Here is a 22123-nt window from a genome sequence, read left to right as displayed (position 1 = left end):
ATGACAGGATCATGGGACGGGAGGCCTAGGGAGAAAGAAAAGGGGGAGGGGGGAAAACCCACAGGATGGGCTAGGGGTATAGTGAGAGGGACAGAGGAGAAAATGGAGAGAGAGAAAAAGAATGTGTATATATATAATAAATAATGGATGGAGTACTAGGGGGAGGTGGGGCATTAACGGAAGTTAGAGAAGTCGATGTTCATGCCATCAGGTTGGAGGCTACCCAGACGGAATATAAGGTGTTGTTCCTCCAACCTGAGTGTGGCTTCATCTTTACAGTAGAGGAGGCTGTGGATAGACATCAGAATGGGAATGAGATATGGAATTAAAATGTGTGGCCACTGGGAGATCCTGCTTTCTCTGGCAGACAGAACATAGGTGCTCAGCGAAATGGTCTCCCAGTCTGCGTCGGGTCTTGCCAATATATAGAAGGCCACATCGGGAGCACCGGACGCAGTATATCACCCCAGCCGACTCACAGGTGAAGTGTCGTCTCACCTGGAAGGACTGTCTGGGGCCCTGAATGGTACTGAGGGAGAAAGTGTAAGGGCATGTGTAGCACTTGTTCCGCTTACAAGGATAAGTGCCAGGAGGGAGATGGGTGGGCAGGGATGGGGGGGCGCGAATGGACAAGGGAATCGCGTAGGGAGCAATCCCTGTGGAAAGCAGGGGGGTGGAGAGAAAGATGTGCTTAAGTGGTGGGATCCTGTTGGAGGTGGCGGAAGTTACGGAGAATTATATGTTGGACCCGGAGGCTGGTGGGGTGGTAGGTGAGGACAAGGGGAACCCTATTCCTAGTGGGGTGGCAGGACGATGGAGTGAAAGCAGATGTGTATGAAATGGGGGAGATGAGTTTGAGAGCAGAGTTGATGGTGGAGGAAGGGAAGCCCCTTTCTTTAAAAAAGGAGGACATCTTCCTCGTCCTGGAATGAAAAGCCTCATCCTGAGAGCAGATGCGCCGGAGACGGAGGAATTGCGAGAAGGGGATGGCATTTTTGCAAGAGACAGGGTGAGAAAATGAATAGTCCAGAGAGCTGTGAGAGTCAGTAGGCTTATTGTAGACATCAGTAGATAAGCTGTCTCCAGAGATAGAGACAGAAAGATTTAGAAAGCAGAGGGTGTCAGAAATGGACCATGTAAACTTGAGGGCAGGGTGAAAGTTGGAGACAAAGTTAATGAAGTCAACGAGCTCAGCATGCGTGCAGGAAGCAGTACCAATGCAGCCACCGATGTAGTGAAGGAAATGTGGGGGACAGATACCAGTATAGGTTTGGAACATGGATTGTTCCACAAAGCCAACAAAAAGGCAGGCATAGCTAGGACCCATACTGATGCCCATAGCTACACCCTTAGTTTGGAGGAAGTGGGAGGAGCCAAAGGAGAAATTATTGACAGGAAGGACTAATTCCGCTACACGGAGCAGAGTGGTGGTAGAGGGGAACTGGTTAGGTCTGGAATCCAAAAAGAAGCGGAGAGCTTTGAGACCCTCCTGGTGGGGGATGGAAGTATATAGGGACTGGACATCCATGGTGAAAATAAAGCAGTGGGGGCCAGGGAACTTAAAATTATCGAAAAATTTCAAAGCGTGAGAAGTGTCACAAACATAGGTAGGAAGGGATTGAACAAGGGGGTATAAAACAGTGTCGAGGTATGCAGAAATGAGTTCGGTGGGGCAGGAGCAAGCTGAGACAATGGGTCTAACTGGACAGGCAGTTTGTGGATCTTGGGTAGGAGGTAGAAACGGGCAGTGCGAGGTGTGGGAACTATAAGGTTGGTAGCAGTGGATGGGAGATCCCCTGAGCAGATAAAGCTGGTGATAATGTGGGAGACAATGGCCTGGTGCTCCTTAGTGGGGTCATGTTCAAGGGGTAAATAAGAGGAGGTATCTGTGAGCTGTCGCATGTGCCTTACACCACAGTACTATAGATAATGAAATAGAAAATCAAATACACTACCATCTTCAATCAGGCAGTACAGCCTTTAGCTCGTTGACCAAAGGGTGTCTGAAGATCAGGATCGCCAGTGATTCCCGTCCTCCTGTATGATTCAGAACCTGGACTACCTACGGACAGCAATGGAGGAATGATACCTCCAATATTTTGTCTGCAAAATCCCTGAAGGATGTATGAACTGAGACTATTTACACACACAGCTGACTGTAGTGAGCAGATGAGGAACCCAGCACCAGAGTCCCTAAACAGACTCTCTATTCTGAGCTCTTCCTCGGGAAGTAGCTATCAAGCAGGCAGAGGAAAAGATGCGGAGATGTGCTTGAAGCCTCTTTAAAGAAAGAGAATCTCCGGCCCATGAGGAAGCACTGAGATGGCATTGCAAACCTGAGCTCCACGTGTCAGGAGCATGCAGAAGTGGTACCTATGGGCAAGGGAAGGATCAATCACAATCTATCCTCCCATTAGTGGAAGAGACTGTACTTCCAACCGTGACCTCATTAACCACTTCAGAACACGCACAACAGGACTGCTGGCAGGGCACCTTCTTCATCCAGAGAAACTACCTCAGATGACTTCATCAGAATCTCACTTTACTGGCTACCTCAAGTATACATCATGTTTCCCGGGAACGGGTTCATAGCAACTTCTGCATGAAGGGACATCTCATTGACACCACTGCCATCGTTAGCAATAATGGGAGCCCCGTTCCTAGCCCCGACTCCGAATTATTTCAAGATGAGCAATAAACTGAAAATAGGAACGCACGAGGAAATTTACTGTTTAGGAACAGCTTTAACCAGCGCCTTTGCTAAGGGACAAAGAACAGTTTGAATTTATAGATCACAAACTATAAACCAGGTTAATGCAGTTAAATCATTATAAAGACATCATTGTAGAAGTATCCAAGATTTTTTATGAAGCACTGACTCCAGTAAACTCGTATGAATTAACAAACTACTTAAATCTAAATATGTTATTATGCTCTTGGTTCCATTTGATAAGACTTTAAAAGCAACACTTTCAACATGACAAGTAACAAGAGCGACTTTTTAAAAAAAAACTAAATAAACAGTAAACATTTCAGAGATAATTGGAAGGCTGTAAATATGTTTCACATTGCGAAGGCGCCCTCTTTACCAGAAGATTGGAAGTTTAACAATTAAACTGATGAACCTACTTCGTGCGTGCAGTCTCCAAACAGTAGCAGCAATAAAACAGCAACCCTTGAAGATCAGTGACGTGTGTGTTCCCGGTCCTGATCTCTTCTGTGTAGAGAGTGGAATGCTGTTCCACATTCAGGATGCCGTCTACACTGGCAGCGCCTCACCAACTTCTGACTGGTGGCTACTTGAACGCCTCACTGACTAAATCGATCCGCTCCTCGCTGGAGCCGCCCGCAGACCAAACGTCCCCGCAGAGTACGGTCTAAACCCAACAATGACATCTTCATTCTTGCTCAAAACACATGTCACGCGGAAAACACAGCAGGCGGCTTTCCAAGAGCAATAAGAAAATCATCTACTTCACAAATCTCGACTGTGAATTGCCACTTCAGAAGAACATTTGAAATGAAAACAATGAGCTTGGTGGGTAAATGCACCCACCATGACCCTAAGAATGCCAAATATGATGCTGACTGTTAGGCGTAAAAAGATATGACAGTATGGGTTCGCTTCGGTTTATACTGGTCACTAAAATTCATCTCCACTAACTTCAGTGGAAAAAGAGATCACAGAATCATAAACACTACAGCACAGAAACAGGCCCTTCGTTCCATCCAGTCCGTGCCAAACCATTTAAACTGCCCACTCCAATCGACCTGCTCCCAGACGATCGTCCTCCTCATCCCTACCATCCATGTACCTATCCAAACTCCCTTAAACGTTTAATCAAGTTCGCGTGCAGCTCCTTCCACACTCTGAGTGAAGTTTCCCTTCATGTTCCCCTTAAACTTTTTACCTTTCATCCTTAACCCATGACCTCTAGTTGTGGTCCCACCCAACCTCAGTGGAAAAAGCCTGCTTGTATTTACCCTACCTATAACCCTCATAATTCTTCAGATGCTGGAAATTCAGAGTAACACACATAAGATGCTGGAGGAACTCAGCAGGTCAGGTAGCATCTATGGAAGGGTATAAACAGTCAATTTTTCTGGCCGAGGTCACTACATCAGAACACTTGACGACAGATCCTACTTTAAAGTGCTCCCAGGACACTACTAGTCTTTTTTAACCATCTTTTTTCATCGTTTTCTTAATTAGATATTGTTGAAAAAAGTCTGAATTGATACATTACATCACCACATTATAGCTTTTATCAAAGCTTAGAAGAAAACACACTCAGTGTTATTAATTTATTGAAATTAATTGTTTAAAGCTTTTTAGACAGAATGATACATCATGCGATGCACTCAGACACATCATCAGTGATTGGGTTTGGTTGTGTGACTGTGTTAGGACTGAGATTATTCCACGCTTTAATTGTGCCGGGGGAGAAATGAATTGCTGTACACATCTGACTTGGTAGTTAGTATTTCAAATTGAGTTGAGTGCCCTCGTCTGCTCCTAATAGGTTTGGGTTTGGGATTGGTAGTCTATGTCGAGTTGACCATTTAACATTTTGTAAAAACAGGTCAGGCGGTGGGCTTCACATCTATCTTGGAGGGAGTTCCACTTTAATGAATTTAAAAGTTGAGTGACACTCGCTTCTCTCTCATAGGTATTTGTGACGAATCGGGCAGCCTGTCTTTGGACTCGCTCGATGGGAGTAGTGGTTTTTGTTTGTGTATGGGTCCCATGCAGCGACTGCATATTCAAAATGTGGCCTAACAAGGGTGAGGTACAACTTCTCCTTAACTGAAGCTGAACAATGATGAAAATTGCGTCTCAAAAAATTTAAGACTCCTGTTGCATGATGCATCTGACTATTCCAGTGTAGATCATTCTGGTTTAAGCATGGTTGTGGAGATGCGCTCAGGGAATGTGAGCTGTTTCCCTAGTCCGTCTCTCCATTTCCAGCCCTATGCTGTTTCTAGAAGGCGGGCAGGAAACTTAGGTTGGATTTGAGCCTTCTCCCCTGTCGCAGTAAAACCAATTTTTTTGCTTTGCTGGACTATGGTGTTTAGCCTGGGTGATGACTGTGCTCCAGGTGTCTGCCATTGTCTTTAGCACCTGATCGTGGCGCCAAAGATAACGCCCCTCCTCCAGGGCTTTTGGGCTGCAACACATATCAAAGTTGCTGGTGAACGCAGCAGGCCAGGCAGCATCTCTAGGAAGAGGTACAGTCGACGTTTTGGGCCGAGACCCTTTGTCAGGACTAACTGAAGGAAGAGCTAGTAAGAGATTTGAAAGTGGGAGGGGGAGGGGGATATCCAAAATGATAGGAGAAGACAGGAGGGGGAGGGATGGAGCCAAGAGCTGGACAGTTGATTGGCAAAAGGGATATGAGAGGGTCATGGGACAGGAGGCCCAGGGAGAAAGAAAAGGGGGAGGGGGGAAAACCCAGAGGATGGGCAAGGGGTATAGTGAGAGGGACAGAGGGAGAAAAAGGAGAGAGAGAGAAAGAATGTGTGTATATAAATAAATAACGGATGGGGTACAAGGGGGAGGTGGGGCATTAGCAGAAGTTTGAGAAGTCAATGTTCATGCCATCAGGTTGGAGGCTACCCAGACGGAATTTAAGGTGTTGTTCCTCCAGTCTGAGGGTGGCTTCATCTTTAGTAGAGGAGGCCGTGGATAGACATATCAGAATGGGAATGGGACGTGGAATTAAAATGGGTAGCCACTGGGAGATCCTGCTTTCTCTGGCGGACAGAGCGTAGGTGTTTATCGAAACGATCTCCCAGTCTCGCCAATATATAGAAGGCCACATCGGGAGCACCGGATGCAGTATATCACCCCAGCTGACTCACAGGTGAAGTTAAACGCAAACAACACCAAAGTGTTGCCTCACCTGGAAGGACTGTCTGGGGCCCTGAATGGTGGTAAGGGGGGAAGTGTAAGGGCATGTGTTGTTGTTCGTCCATCGTTGACATCGATGAGGACCTCAACACCATTATGATGGTGTCGAGTCTAGCGCGTGATTTGGATTTAAGTGAGGGAGAGTTGCGCAGCGTCAGCCTCACTCTCTCTTCCCAATTCCCATCTGGATCCAGTGGCAAGAGAGAGTCTAGATGGCTGGAGATGGGACTAGGCGCAGTGGATGACCAGGACGTCTTCTGTGTCTTGTCCTGCTCTACACGTTCCACGACGCTTGCAGAGACCGCCTTCTTGACGGTTGGACCTTCCATAGGTCTCGTCCGCTCAATCCGCCGGAGTCTGTCTTCACTTGCTGGGGTAGACAACTCCCTATCACACCGAGGGTTTGAGACCCGTCGGCTACCCTTAGCTGGTTTAGCCGGCTTGTCGAAGCCGTTGCCCGGGGTGTGGCCGCTGTCGCATGCAAACAGCTACGGGGAGCCACAGGTGAGAGCTGAGTGCCAGGTGGGGACCAAAGGTGGACTAAGGGCATGTGTAGCACTTGTTCTACTTATAAGGATAAATGCCAGGAGGGAGATCAGTGGGGAGGGATGGGGTGGACGAATGGACAAGGGAATAGTGTAGGAAGCAATCCCTGCGGAAAGCAGAGAGAGGTGGGGAGGGAAAGGTGTGCTTAGCGGTGGGATCCCGTTGGAGGTGGCGGAAGTTACGGAGAATAATATGTTGGACCCGGAGGCTGGTGGGGTGGTAGGTGAGGACAAGGGGAACCCTATTCCTAGTGGGGTGGCTGGAGGATGGAGTGAGAGCAGATGTGCGTGAAATGGGGGAGATGCGTTTGAGAGGAGAGTTGATGGTGAAGGAAGGGAAGCCCCTTTCTTTAAAAAAAGGACATCTCCCTCGTCCTGGAATGAAAAGTCTCATCCTGAGAGCAGATGCGGCGGAGACGGAGGAATTGCGAGAAGGGGATGGCGTTTTTGCAAGAGACAGGGTGAGAAGAGGAATAGTCCAGATAGCTGTGAGAGTCAGTAGGCTTATAGTAGACATCAGTAGATAAGCTGTCTCCAGAGATAGAGGCAGAAAGATCTAGAAAGGGGAGGGAGGTGTCGGAAATGGACCAGGTAAACTTGAGGGCAGGGTGAAAGTTGGAGACAAAGTTAATGAAGTCAACGAGCTCAGCACGCGTGCAGGAAGCAGCGCCAATGCAGTCGTCGATGTAGCGAAGGAAAAGTGGGGGACAGATACCGGAATAGGTTTGGAACATAGATTGTTCCACAAAGCCAACAAAAAGGCAGGCATAGCTAGGAGCCATACGGGTGCCCATAGCTACACCTTTAGTTTGGAGGAAGTGGGAGGAGCCAAAGGAGAAATTATTAAGAGTAAGGACTAATTTCGCTAGACGGAGCAGAGTGGTGGTAGAGGGGAACTGATTAGGTCTGGAATCCAAAAAGAAGCGGAGAGCTTTGAGACCTTCCTGATGGGGGATAGAAGTATATAGGAACTGGACATCCATGGTGAAAATAAAGCGGTGGGGACCAGGGAATCATCGAAAAGTTTAAGAGCGTGAGAAGCGTCACGAACATAGGTAGGAAGGGATTGAACAAGGGGGGATAAAACAATGTCGAGGTGTGCAGAAATGAGTTCGGTGGGGCAGGAGCAAGCTGAGACAATAGGTCTGCCAGGACAGGCAGGTTTGTGGATCTTGGGTAGGAGGTAGAAACGGGAAGTGCGGGGTGTGGGAACTATAAGGTTGGTAGCAGTGGATAGGAGATCCCCTGAGCGGATAAATTCGATGATGGTGTGGGAGACAATGGCCTGGTGCTCCTTAGTGGGGTCACCATCGAGGGGTAAATAAGAGGAGGTATCTGCGAGTTGTCGCTGTGCCTCGGCAAGGTAGAGGTCAGTACGCCAGACTACAACAGCACCCCTCTTATCGGCGGGTTTTATAGTAGCAGCAGTATTCTAGTGTCTCCTTAAATTAATTACGTTTAAAGCTTTTTAGAGAATGATGTTGGGGAAATAAATGGAATGTGATATTTAACGACGTTCGCACTTCGTTTCTTTTTAATTAAAAGTCAGGAAAAGAGAACTTCAAAATGTTTTAATTTTTTTACCTCGGCTTTTCCTCAAATACGAACGCAAACTCTAAAGCAGAGTTTCCCGGAGCTGAAGCAAACTGCGCTGGCAGTCAATCTGACTGACCAACAGCGGCGATACAGTGCGTGTGGGTAGACAGTGCACACAGCTCATGTTCAGACGGCCTGCAATCTGATATTAGATAATAGACTAGCCGTGGGCAAAATAACGGGCGACGCAAGAAACCCTGCAAAGGCTGGAAATCCTGAAATCTTGTGGGGGGGAAAGGCAGGTGGGTGGAGATGAGTCCATGGCCAGATCAGCCATGACCTTACTGAATGGCGGAGCAGGCTGCACAGGTACACTCACACTCACACAATAATGGAGAAACGCAGCAGTTCGGGCAGCTTTTCTAGAGGGAATAAACTGTTGGCGTGTCCAGACGTTCACGATTCCCGTTTACCTCTTCCAGCTGTCGTCTCCCAGCTTCTCATATCATCCCTCTTAGCTGGACTTATCCATCACCTGCCGACTTGTATCCCCCTCCACATCCCCACTTTCTTATTCTGGTTTCTAGCACCTTCAGTTACAGTCTTGACGAAGGGTCTCGGCTCGATGATTTATCTCCCTTCCATAGTTGCCGCCTGAATTGCTGAGTTCCTCTGGCGTTTTGTGTCTGTTGCAAAAATAATGCGATTCGTAGGGTACTCCCGTTGCAATTATTTCCAGGACATCGTGTAAAAGAAAGCAGGCACCGAAAGCTGTTGAATTAGTAGCCGGGAGTTGACGTATTTTAGACACTTTCGATCGTGAGTTCAATGGGAACTGTCCCATCTCCTTCCACAGGGAAGACATGTGATTCCCGCCAGTTTGGAGTCTAGAACGGGAGAAAATCTGCAGCTGCTGGAAATGTCGACTGTACTCTTTTCCTAGATGCTGCCTGGCCTGCTGAGTTCCTCCAGCATTTTGTGTGTAGTTCGGAGTCTAGCATCAGTTTATCATGCAGGCATCTCGGACAGCAATCACTTAATCAAAGCTTGGGTTTTTAATTTCTCTTAGTACATAATACTCAGGAATAATTTCAGGAAGCCTGTACAATAACTGGAAGTAATTTACACTAAGGGGGCTGCTTTAAAGGGACAGGCGCTAAAATGATGTCATAGTTCATTCAGAGAAATGACGGCATGGGGTACCTTGTACTTCTGGAACAATCCTTGAGATCTCCTAAAAGGGGGTCTTCTATCTTCAGGCGCACAGGAAGTTCTTCCAGATTGGAAAAGAAGATTAAATAGGATGTTGCTAAGGATAGATAGGATGTTGCCGTGATTAGACGCGGCATCAAAGGTTACGGAGAGAAGGCCGAGGAGGCAAAATGGGATCAGTCATGATTGAATGGCGGAGCAGACTTGATGAGCCAAAGTGGCCTATTTCTGCTCCTATGTCTTATGGTCTTACGGTCTTATATCAATGTTAAGAATAACGCCGAAAGAAGTTTCATGGCTTTAGTGTGCTGTTTTGGTCAGTGATCACGTTAACAAATCTAGTCTACCTGCTGTATACATCATCTCTCTCTGTAACTCAACAAAAAGTAAGCCCTATCAGTCACCACTCTTAACATTCATATACGTCAGCGTGTCCTCGCATGCATACTCTGCGTCGTTCTATATTTTTCTGACAGTCTATATCGGTTTTTTGACTTGTATGTGCGAGGACAGGGTATCAGGATGCATGGTGGGATGATGTCGGGATTATTTTACTCTGTGATTGCGATCTTGTGTGTGCCTATTGGTGATGTGTTTTAGCACCTCGATCCCCATAGTAACACTGTCTCGTTTGGCTGCATTCATGTATGGTTGAATGACAATTAAACTTGTATTGAATTACCAATATTGGTACGCACCGGGTCACCTAACCAACCATGAAAGTAGTGTCACGACCAGTGGTCATTTTATTTTAAAAAGAGATCTATTTTTGTAAGTTAGTATGTGGACTTCTTTTTTCCGGGGTCACCCGGTGCATATGCATTATCCATGGATTGTTTACCCTTTATGTCTACTTGTTTGTCTTTGCACCAGCTCTGGATTTTCACTTTGTTTTGCAGGTGCCTCATATGTGATCATAGGGATTTTTAAGCTCTTCGTATTTATCACTTTTCTTTAATTCGGGATAATTTAATTAGTACGTTAAGTTCAATGTCCGGAATTCCTATGTGCTCCAGGGTGTATTTCAGGGGTGGCGTATGGGAGCTTCTCTCTTTTGGGTCGTTGTAGTCCCTTGTCAGGTGAAACTCACACCGAGTTCTTCTGTCTTTCGCCAGTGATTTCTGTTCAGCAAGGTTCTGTACAGTTTGCCAGAGCACCTGTTAGTTTTTCTCGTTAATTTCTGTGATAAATCTTCAGTTTTATTTCAATTGCCGAAGTCCCCGTCATTCCTGCGCTTGAGTTTGCTAGTGATCCTCACAAATAGATCAATCAGGCACATTACAACAAACATGCGTTCCCTCTTGCAGACGACAGCAATCAGCCAGCTGCTGGACTCGTGTCCACGGGTTATGACGTTCTCCTGGGGAAGGTGTTGCTTGAAATGAGGTCAGCCAGTGGGAATAGATGTTACATTTTGTCACTGTCCAGGACATCCTCAAAAGGCAATGCCTCCAGAAGTCAGCTTCCGTCATGAAGGACCCGCACTATCCCGCACGTGCCCTCTCTTCCTTACTACCATCAGTCAGGAGGTGCAGAAGCCTGAAGGTGCACATTCAACATTCAAAAGAGGGTTTTTTTCCCACCACCATCATATTTCTGAATGGACCATGAACATTACTTCAATAGCTTGCTCTCTTCTTTGTACTATTTATTTATTGTAATTCATAGTGATTGTTATGTATTCTACTGTATTGCTGCTGAAAAGCAACAAAGTTCATGACATACGTCAATGATAAGGGGTGAATCTGTGGAATACTTTGCCACAGGCAGCTGTGGAAACCAAACCTTTATGTACATTTAAGGTAGAGGTTGATAGATTCTTGATTAGTCAAGGAATGAAGGGAAACAGGAGATTGGGGCTGAGAGGAAAAATGGATCACCCATGATAAAATGGCAGAGTGGTCTCGATGGGCCAAATGGCCTAATCTTGCTCCTACATCTTCTGGTCTTATGGTCTTATAATAAACCTGATTCTGATTCTGATTCTAATTGTCTGCCTATCCCATTAACATTTTCTTCTAACAATTATTTTCATTAATGGAAATATAGGCTACATTAGTCTCATGAGACCATGGATTTGCACATTGGAAGGTTTCCAGGGAGCAGGCCTGGGCAAGGTTGTATGGAAGACCAGCAGTTGCCCATGCTGCAAGTCTCCCCTCGCCACGCCACTGATGTTGTCCATGGGAAGGGCATTAGGACCCATACAACTTGGCATCGGTGTCATCGCAGAGCAATGTGTGGTTAAGTGCCTTCCTCAAGGACACACACACTGCCTCAGCCAAGGCTTGAACTAGTGACCTTCAAATCACTAGACGAATGCCTTAACCACTTGGCCATGCGCCAACACATTCAGCTAGCATTAATGGAAATACTAGCTGAAATAAACTTCTTACCTTAAGACCATAAGATTTAGGAGAAGTAGGCCATTTGGCCCATCAAGTCTGCTCTGCCATTTCATGGCCGATTCATTTCCCTCTCGCACCCAATTTCCTGCCTTCTCCCCGTATCCCTTCATGCCCTGGCTAACCATGCCTTAAATATACCCGATGACTTGGCCTCCACAACTGCCTGTGGCAACATATACAAAGTCAGTCTACCACCAACTTAAAAATATAGCGAGAATTAAAGTGCTTTTGTCTCAGAAAGATCTAGAAAAACACATCCATGCATTTATGTTTATTAGGATTGACTACTGTGATGGTGTTTTCACTGGTCTCTGTAAAAAACCCCTCAGACAGCTGCAGCTCATTCAGAACGCTGCTGCTAGAGTCCTCACTAAGACCAAGAAAGTAGAACACATCACTCCAGTTCTCAGATCACCACACTGACTTCCTGTCCATCAGAGGATTGACTTTAAAATATTACCACTGGTTTATAGAACACTGGATGGTCCAGAACCAAAATACATCTCCCATCGCTTGTTGCAATATGAACCTTCCCAAGCCCTCAGGCTGTCTGGGGCAAGTCTGCTTCCCGTTCCCAGGGTCAAAACTAAACATGGTGAAGCAGATTTTAGTTACTATGCTCCACATACCTGGAATAACCTTCCAGAGGATCTGGTCCGCCCAACTTTAAGCTCTTTTATATCGAGGCTTAAAACTTTTTGCTATAGCTTTTAATTAGAATCTCCTGCACTGCAACTTTGATTTCTTTATTTCTGTGTGTGATTTTATTCTCTTTTTGTTGTTTGATTTTATATGTTGTTTTATGTAAAGCACTTTGAACTGTCTTGTGTTTGAAAAGTGCTATACAATTAAACCTGCCTTGGCTTTTATTTCTTCTTCCAAAGTGTACAACCCTACACTTCCTGACACTGTAGTCCATCTGCCAGTTCTTTGCCCATTCTCCTAATCTGTCTAAGTCCTTCTGCAACCTCTTTGCTTCATCAAAACTAACTTCTATGCTATCTCCTGTTTCCATGACCATCTGTTTCTTCCTTTCTTCTTTCAGATCCTCGAGTTAATGCAGCAAGTTTCAGTGCATCTGACCCTTACGTTCACGAGCTTAGTGATAAATCTTCCTGACCATAGCATTCCTGCCTCTTGCCCTTTGGCGCTCTCTGGTTTCTTGTTGTGACACAAACCTAGCACCAACACCCAAATTTCATTAAGTGCCACTAAACCTCACTTCACTTAGGTGGAAATAGGTTGATCCAAGTAAGATGGAGGTGATAGGCAATAGGTTGGACCAGGTGAGTGAGTGATAGGTGATCCAAGTAAGGGGATGTGACAGGTGATAGATGATAGCTGGATCCAGGTGAGGTTTGATAGCTGATTCGTTGATCCAAGTTAAGGGGAGGGAAATAGATGATAGATGAATCCATCTAAGGGGAAAATTGGCAAGAGGTGGATAAAGGAGAAAATTGATAGGCCACAGGTGGATCCAGGAAGCAGGTATCAAATTCGATTTGCTGATCTCCCATGCATGCGAACGTGATGTTAACCATCTTGAAACATACACTCAGTAGTCACTTTATCAGGTATCTCCTGTAACGAAATAAAGTGATCACTGAGTGTGTGTTTGTGGTCCCTCTTGCTGTAGCCCATCCACTTCAAGTTTCTACATGTTGTGCATTCAAAGATGTTCTTTTGCACACAACTGTTGTAACACGTGGTTATGTGAGGTGCTGTCATCTTACTATCAGGTAGAATCAGGTCATTCTCCTCTGAAATCTCTCAGTAAAGGAAAGAAATGTCAAGGTTAAGTTGTTTTTTAGAAACATAGAAAACCTACAGCACAATACAGGCCCTTCAGCCCATAAAGCTGTGCCGAACATGTCCTTACCTGAGAAATTACCTAGGGTTATCCATAGCCCTATATTTTTCTGAGTTCCATATACCTGTCCAGGAGTGTCTTAAAAAGACCCTATCGTATCCACCTCCACCACCGTCACCAGCAGCCCATTCCACACACTCACCTCTCTCTGCGTAAAAAAAACCATCTCTGTACCTACTTCCAAGCACCTTAAAACAAAGCCCTCTTGTGCTAGCCATTTCTGTCATGGTCCGGTCCGTGAAGTCCACGTTCCGGTTCACGGTCTGGTCCATGGATTCTGGACTCCAGGTCTTCCGGCTGTCCCTTGTTTCAGTTGGGCTTAATCATAGGCACCTGATGCTCGTCTTGGGGCTGGGAATATAAGTGGCCCTGGGATTGAGTGTGGGTACTGGTTTGTCTTGTCAGTATTCTCTTGGAGTAACCTGCTGGTGGAAGGCTAGAGCAGCCATTCATGATCTCCAGGCCTGGTTGGAGGACCACTGCTTCATGGAGCCTTGTTGTCTCTAGCTGGAGCAGTCATTGTAGTATGGATTTGGCTGTTTCTGGGGCCAGCTGATTGACTGTCTGCCACTCCAATCTAGATATGGATTCGGCTGTTTCTGTGGCCAGCAAAGGTTGCTAGCTGCCCCGAGACTTGGAGCCATCCTGGATTGAGCTCCCTTCCTGTCCTAGCCTTGGTGGGGTAAGTCAGGCTGTCTTTGCTGTAACCCTGTGGTTGGCTCTTTCCCTTCCTGTCCTTGCCTCTGTTGGGTAAACCAGGCTGTCCTTGCCATTACTCTGAGGCTGGTCTGCTCCCTTCCCCTCTCCATCTGAATTCCTGACAGTCTCCTTGGCAGTTTACCTCAGCAGTCATCCTGGCCCTGCATCCTAGTAAACATCCTGGCCCAGTGTCCAAGGAAGGGGCCTTGCCCTGCGAAAGCATCCTATCCCTGCGTCCTTGGAAGGGTCCTGGCCCTGCGCTCTAAGAAGGAGTACCTTGTCCTGCCTAGGGGACCCAAGCCTGTAGTCATGTCATGTCCTCGCCTAGTTCTGGGGTCTGAGCCCAAGTCAAGACCCAGGTTATGGGTCCTTGTCCAGTCTCTGGCTTAGAGACCAAATCCAGGCTCCTAGTTCCCAGTTCCTAGTCCTGGTCCTGCTTTCCTCGCCCAAGTCTGTGTTCCTGTCCCAGCTCCTAGTCTATGTCCAGTCCTGTCCCTAACTCTAGTCGAGTCTAGTTCCAGTACCTCAGTTTTGTCTTGCATTTGGGTCTGCTCTCAATGCCCACTATAGGACAATTTCAGCACTGGGGAAAAAGCCTCTGACTATCCACATGATCAATGCCTCATTTTTTTTCTTTCTTCCTTCCTATCTGCTCAGCTAGCACAGTAGAGATGCCAGGCAGTGCAGTGAAATGCTCTTCTTGCAAGATGTGGGAAGGCACGGAGACCTCCAGTATCCCTGATGACTACAACTGCAAGAAGTGCATACAGTTGCAGCTTCTAACAATCCACGCTAAGGAGTTGGAGTTGGAACTAGATGAACTCCGGATAATTTAGGAGGCTGAAGGGATGATAGATAGGACATAGAGAGGTGGTTACACCCACGGTGCAGGATAGCAAAGTGTGTGGCAGTCAGGGAAGGGAAAGGGATTAAGGAACCAGTGCAGTACAAAGTACCCCTGTGGCCACCTCCCTCAATGACAGATACTGTTGGGTACACTTTGGATACTGCTGAGGCGAGGAGACCTAACAGTGGAAGTCACAATGGTCTGGTCTCTGGCCACTGAGACTGCCTCTGTGACTCAGAACAGTAGGAGGAAGAAGAGGCACATTGTGGTGATAAGGGATTTGTTAATTAGGGGAATGGACAGGAGGTTCTGTGAGTGAGAATGAGATTCCCAGATGGTAGGTTGCTTCCCAGGTGCCAGGGTCTGGGATATCTTGGATTGCATCCTCAGCATTCTTGTATGGGAGAGTGAAAAGCCAGAAGTCGTGGTCCATGTAGGTACCAATGGCAAGGGTGGGATGAATGATGAGGTTCTGCATAGGGAGCTATGTGCTAAGTTAAAGGGCAGAACCTGCAGTGTTGCGATCTCAGGATTGCTACCCATCCCACATGCTAGTGAGGCCAGAACTAGGGAGATTATACAGCTAAGGAGTTGGTATAGGAGGGAAGGCATAAGATTTTGGGATCTTTGGGCTCACTTCCAGGGAAGGTGGGACCTGTACAGAAACATAGAAAATATACAGCACAATACAGGCCCTTTGGTCCACAAAGCTGTGCCAACCATGTCCCGACCTTAGAACTACCTAGGCATTACCCATAGCCCTCTATTTTTCTAAGCTCCATGTAACCATCCAGGAGTTTCTTAAAAGACCCTATCGTTTCTGCCTCTACCACCGCTGCTGGAAGCCTGTTCCACGCACTCACCACTGTTTTTAATTTAAAAAAAAAAATTACCCCTGAGATCTCCTCTGTACCCACTTCCAAGCACCTTAAAACTATGCCCTCTCGTGCTAGCCATTTCAGCCCTGGGGAAAAGCCTCTGACTATCCATATGATCCATGCCTCTCATTATCTTGTACACCTCTATCAGGTCACCTCTCATCCTCTTTTGCTCCAAGGAGAAAAGGCCGAGTTCACTCAACCTATTCTCATAAGGTATGCTTCCCATTCCAGGCAACATCCTTGTAAATCTCTGCACCCTTTCTATGGTTTCCATGTTCCCTCCTGTAGTGAGGCGACCAGAACTGAGCAGGTACTCCAAATGGGGTCTGATCATATAGCTGCAACATTACCTCTTGGCTCTTAAACTCCTTTGCACAATTGATGAAGGCCAATGCACTGTATGTCTTGACCACAGAGTCAACCTACATAACAGCTTTGAGTGTTCTACGGACTCAGACCCAAAGATCCCTCTGATCCTCCACACTGCCAAGAGTCTTACCATTAATACTATATTCTGCCATCATATTTGATCTACCAAAATGAACCACCTCACGCTTATCTAAGTTGAACTCCATCTGCCACTTCTCATCCCAGTTTTGCATCCTATCAATGTCCCATTGTAACCTCTGACAGCCCTCCACACTGTCCACAACACCCCCAAACTTTGTGTCATCAGCAAATTCCATCAAGCTTGTAAGGCACAACCTGCCTTTGACAAAGCCATGCTGACTATTCCTAATCAGATTATACCCCTCCAAATGTTCATAAGTCCTGCCTCCCAGGATCATCTCCATCAACTTAGCAACCACTGAAGTAAGGAGGAACCTGAACCGGAGGGGGACTAATATCCCAGCGGGAAGGTTAATGCTGCATGATGCTCACGCCCTCTCCATGAACTGTTTGTTCTTCTGCCATCAGGCAAACGTTACAGGAGCATCAAAGCTAAAACCACAAGACTACTAAACAACTTCCTCCCACAGGCAGTCAGACTGCTAAATAGTTGCTCTACCTGACTCTGCTTTGGACACTTTTAACTTGCACTGGACACTTATAACTTGAATTTAACTGACATGTGGCTGTTGTGTTTTACTATTCATTGTTATGTTTATTATTTAGTGTTGTGTTATGTTATGATTGCACTGCTCCTGGGAAACGCTGTCTCATTCTGCTCTGCAGAGCTGATGTACGGTTAGAATGACAATAAAGTTTTTTGAATTTTGAATGGGGTTTAAACAAGAGTTGAAGGGGGATGGGATTCAGAGTGCCAGAATGGTCAGTGGAGAGGTTGTGGAAGCAGATGTTAGAAAGACCTCAGGAAAAAGTCAGGAATCAAAAGGTTGAGTATAAAGTGACTAGTGTCCTGGGCTGAGTATATTTCAATTCAAGATGTATTGTAGGAAAGGCAGATGACAGTACTGAAGATGAGGTTGCTCTTTTACAAACAAAGGTAATGTGTAATGAGGAGAGACTGTTGATAGGGCAAAATTGCTATCAATAGGATGAATTGCAATGTAAAAGGCAGACAAAATTGAAAGTGGTGCAAACAGGACTGAAGGTGTTATATTTGAATGCAAGTAGTATACTAGATTATAAAAGCAAGGATGTTTCCTATGATCAGAGCGTCTAAGACCAGAGGGCACAGTCTCAGAACAGAGGGGTTTCCTTTTATAAGGGAGAGGAGGAGGAACTTCTTTGCCCAGAGAGTGGAGAATCTTTGGAATTTTTTGCCACAGGCAGATGTACTGGTTGGGCACAGGAGTACATTCAGCCAGAGACTCATTCCACCGAGATGCAGCATAGAGCGTCATAGGAAGTCATTCATGCGTGTGGCCATCAAACTTTACAACTCCTCCCTTGGAGGGTCAGACACCCTGAGCCAATAGGCTGGTCCTGGACTTATTTCCTGGCATAATTTACATATTACTATTTAATTATTTATGGTTTTATTACTATTTATTTATGGTGCAACTGTAACGAAAACCAATTTCCCCCGGGATCAATAAAGTATGACTATGTGGAGGGCAAGTCTTTATGTATATTTAAGGCAGAGGTTGATATTCTTAATTGGTCAGAGCATAAAAGGGTATAGAGAGAAGGCAGGAAATTGGGGCTGAGAAAGAAAATTGGATGAACCTTGATGAAATGGTGGAGCAGACTCAATGGGCCAAATAACCTAATTCTGCTCTTGTATCTCAGTCTTATTGTCTTATTATCAAGGCACTCTTGCCACCGAACTGCCACTCACTGGATTTGTTTTTTTGTATTTCACTGTAAACTCTAGAAACTGTTGAGTTGCTGCCACAATTGGTTAATTAGATATTTACATTAATGATTAGGTGTGTAGGTGTACCTAATAATGTGGCCACTGATGTATATGTAGCTGCCTGTGTGTTTCAAGATGATTAATATAGATGTTGCAGTCCCTCCATGTTTTTCCTGTGCAGGTGTGATACTCCAATCTTACAAACTGCATGAAGCATTCAGTAATTCAAATATCACGTTCAATGTTGTGCCCAAGTGACCAGTAGTACTTTGCATCAGTGTGAATGGTTGATACCCAGGCCCCTGTTGCAAGTTAGACCATAAGTCCATAAGACCACAGGATATAGGAGCAAAATTAGGTTGTTTGCCCATCAAGTTTGCTCTGCCATTTCCTCATAGAAACATAGAAAACCTACAGCACAATACAGGCCCTTTGGCCCACAAAGCTGTGCTGAACATGTCCTTATCTTAGAAATTACCTAGGGTTACCCATAACCCTCTATTTTTCTAAGCTCCATGTACCTGTCCAGGAGTCTCTTAAAAGACCCTATGGCTGATCCAATTTTCCTCTCAGTCCCTATCTCCTGTCTTCTCCCCTATCCCTTCATGCTCTGACCAATCAAGAATCTATCAACCACAGGCAATGAATTTCAGATTCACCACTCTCTGCTAAAGAAATTCATTCTCATCTCCATTAAGCCACAACACTATATTCTTGTCCTCTTGATATGAATGCTAACATTATATTTGCTTAACTCACCACAAACTCAACCTGCAAATTAACCTTCAGGGAACCCTGCCCAAGGACTCCCAAATCCCGCTGTACCTCAGCTTTTTGTATTTTCTCTCCATTTAGAAAATAGTCAACCCTTTCATCTCTTCTACCAAAGTGCATAACCATACTCTTCCCAACACTGGATGACATCTGCCACTTCTTTACTCATTTTCCTAATCTATCTAAGTCCTTCTGTAGTCTTCCTATTTCCTCAAAACTACCTGTCCCTCTACCTATCTTCATATCATCTACAAACTTTGCAACAAAGCCATCAATTCCATCATCCATATCATTAACACAGATGTAAAAGAATCGGTCCCAACAGAGAACCCTGTGGAACACCACTAGTCACCAGTGGCTAACCAGAAAAGGCTTCCTTTATTCACATTCTTGTCTCCTGCCAATCAGACACTGTTTTATCCATGTTAGAATCTTCCTTGTAAAACCATTAGCTTGTAGCTTGAAAAGCAGCCTCCTGTGAGGCACCTTGTCAAAGACCTTCTGAAAATCAAGTACAGAACATCAACTGATCCTCCTTTGTCTATCCTGCTGATTTCTTCTTCAAAGAATTCCAACAGATTTGTCAAGCAAAATTTTCCCTTGAGGAAACCATGCAGACTATGGCCTATTCTATCTTGTGCCTCCAGGTACCCTGAGACCTCACCTTTAACTGTGGTCAGGCTAAATGGTCTATAGTTTTGTTTCTCCTGCCTGTCTCCCTTCTTGAAGAGTGGAGTGACATTTGCAGTTTTCCAGTCTTCTGGAGGCATTCTACAAGCTGGTGATTCTTGAAAGATCATTACTAATGCCTCCGCAATCTTTTCAGACACCTCCTTTGAACTCTGGGGTGTCTACCATCTGGTCCAGGTGACTTATATACCTTCAGAGCTTTCAGTTTCCCAAGAAACTTCTCTAGTTATGGTAACTTAACACACTTCCTGCTGCTGACACCATACTTGTCTTATCTTTGACAGTGAAGACAGATGCAAAATACTCATTCATTTCATCTGCTATTTCATGTCCCTCATTACTACCTCTCCACCATCATTTTCCAGTGGAACGATATCTACTCTTGCCTCTCTTTTACACTTGTTATTTCTCAAGAAACTTTTGGAAAGTTATTGATTTTATGGCACTCCACTCATGTATGTCCACCCAACAGTGCTTTAACAAACATCCAAGACTGGTTCAGGAGTTATTGACCTCAAGTTCTCAGATCTCCTGTAAACTACAGATCATGTACTGTACTTTGTACTCCATATTTCAAATGCTAAAAGTTTCAGCATGGGAACGCAGCTGGAATGGAAAGGGAAAAGTGTTGTTTTGTCCTCTGAGATGAATGATCTAGGAACATTTGCTTATGTTAGAAGACAATACTGGGCACTGAAATTATGAGTTCTTCTGAATGCTTTCAAAGCTACCATTTGCATCCACGAGATTTGTCTGGAAGGTGGACATTATGCCAGAGAAACATCTTAGATACCAAGAGTGTTGACAAGTAGGAGATATAATCTGGTTTTACTTTGACACCAGAGTTAGTACCATGTAGCACCATGCTCCTGGAGGACTGGTGTTTCGTTTTTACTGTGTACTGTACCAGCAGTTATGGTCGAAATGACAAAAGTGACTTGACTTGAGTATAATAGAAACTTTCCAAATCTCATAATGGTGTTTAGAGATTTTGATTCTCCAAGGAAGGTGTGTCAGAATAAGGCATATAATTTAGTATGATTGAAAATTGCATTACAAGGTAGGTATATAAATGCCTGTGCTGACAAAATGAATGCCCCTAAGAAACTTGTTGGCATTGAGTCTTTCCAGTGCGCAAGACATTCTTGCCCTCTACTATTAGACTTCTGAACAGCCCACAATCTCCTGAGAATAATTGATTAGTCCTTTACTTGCACTATTTATTTGTAATTTGTGGTAATTTTTCTGTCTGAGTTGTACTGGTGACACAAAACAACATACTTTATGTCAGTGATAATAATTTTGATTACAATTTGGACGAAAGTACTAATCTGCTGAATGATAAAAAGTAGAATGATCATCAGGTTTTTTAATACAGGAAGAGAAAGAAGACTGGTATAAATATAGTGGGGGAAATTCCAGTGAAGGCCTACATTTAAAGAAGGGAGAAGGGGCATGATCTATCCATCTGGTTGAAAAGGTGAACTTGGTTGAGAACCATACAATCCAGAAGATCAAGAAGGATGTAAATTTCTCTGAAAGCCTTGGGAAACATTGTACCACAGTAAATAAACTAAGCAATCGTAAGTGTAAATTTTTGCAAGAGAGATTATGTCTCATAACTTTAGAGCATTTTGAAGAGGTGACAAAGAGGATTGACAAGGGCAGGGTAGTAGATATTATCTATATAGAAACATAGAAAATCTACAGCACAATACAGGCCCTTCGGCCCACAAAGTTGTGCTGAACATGTCCGTACCTTAGAAATTACTAGGGTTACCCATAGCCCTCTATTATTCTAAGCTCCATGTACCTATCCAAAAGTCTCTTAAAAGACCCTATCGTATCCGCCTCCACCACCGTTGCTATCAGCCCATTCCACACACTCACCACTCTCTGCTATTATTTTTAAAAAAGCTTATCCCTGACATGTCCTCTGTAACTACTTACAAGCACGTTAAACCTGTGCCCTCTTGTGGCAGCCATTTCAGCCCTGGGAAAAAGCCTCTGACTATCCACACTATCAATGCCTCTCATCATCTTGTATACCTCTCAGGTCACCTCTCACCTCCGTCACTCAACCTGTCTTCATAAGGCATGCTCCCCAATCCAGCCAACATCCTTGTAAATCTCCTCTGCACCTTTTCTATGGTTTCCACATCCTTCCTGAACTGAGCACAGTACTCCAAGTGGGGTCTGACCAGGATCCTATATAGCTGCAACATTACCTCTCGGCTCCTAAACTCAATCACACGATTGATGAAGGCCAATATACCATATGCCTTCTCAACCAGAGTCAACCTGCACAGCTGCTTTGAGTGTTCTATGGACTCGGACCCCAAGATCCCTCTGATCCTCCACACTGCCAAGCATCTTACCATTAATACTATATTCTGCCATCATATTTGACCTACCAAAATAAACCACTTCACACTTATCTGGGCTGAACTCCATCTGCCACTTCTCAGCCCAGTTTTGCATCCAACC

At 45.1% G+C, this 22123-nt stretch overlaps 1 protein-coding gene across 1 annotated transcript in view; it reads right to left on the bottom strand.

The window, feature by feature from the left end:
• Positions 1 to 3153, bottom strand: part of opn5 (opsin 5) — a 68076-nt gene extending 64923 nt beyond the window's left edge. Inside the window, exon 1 of the mRNA XM_063070756.1 lies at positions 3130 to 3153. The gene's annotated coding sequence lies outside the window, so the exon portion shown is untranslated. The remainder of the gene's footprint in view (positions 1 to 3129) is intronic.
• Between the last annotated feature and the right edge of the window lie 18970 nt (positions 3154 to 22123).

Source organism: Mobula hypostoma, chromosome 2, assembly GCF_963921235.1.
Source record: "Mobula hypostoma chromosome 2, sMobHyp1.1, whole genome shotgun sequence".
Classification (NCBI taxonomy): Eukaryota; Metazoa; Chordata; class Chondrichthyes; order Myliobatiformes; family Myliobatidae; genus Mobula; species Mobula hypostoma.
This window is presented reverse-complemented; position numbering and strand designations above follow the sequence as displayed.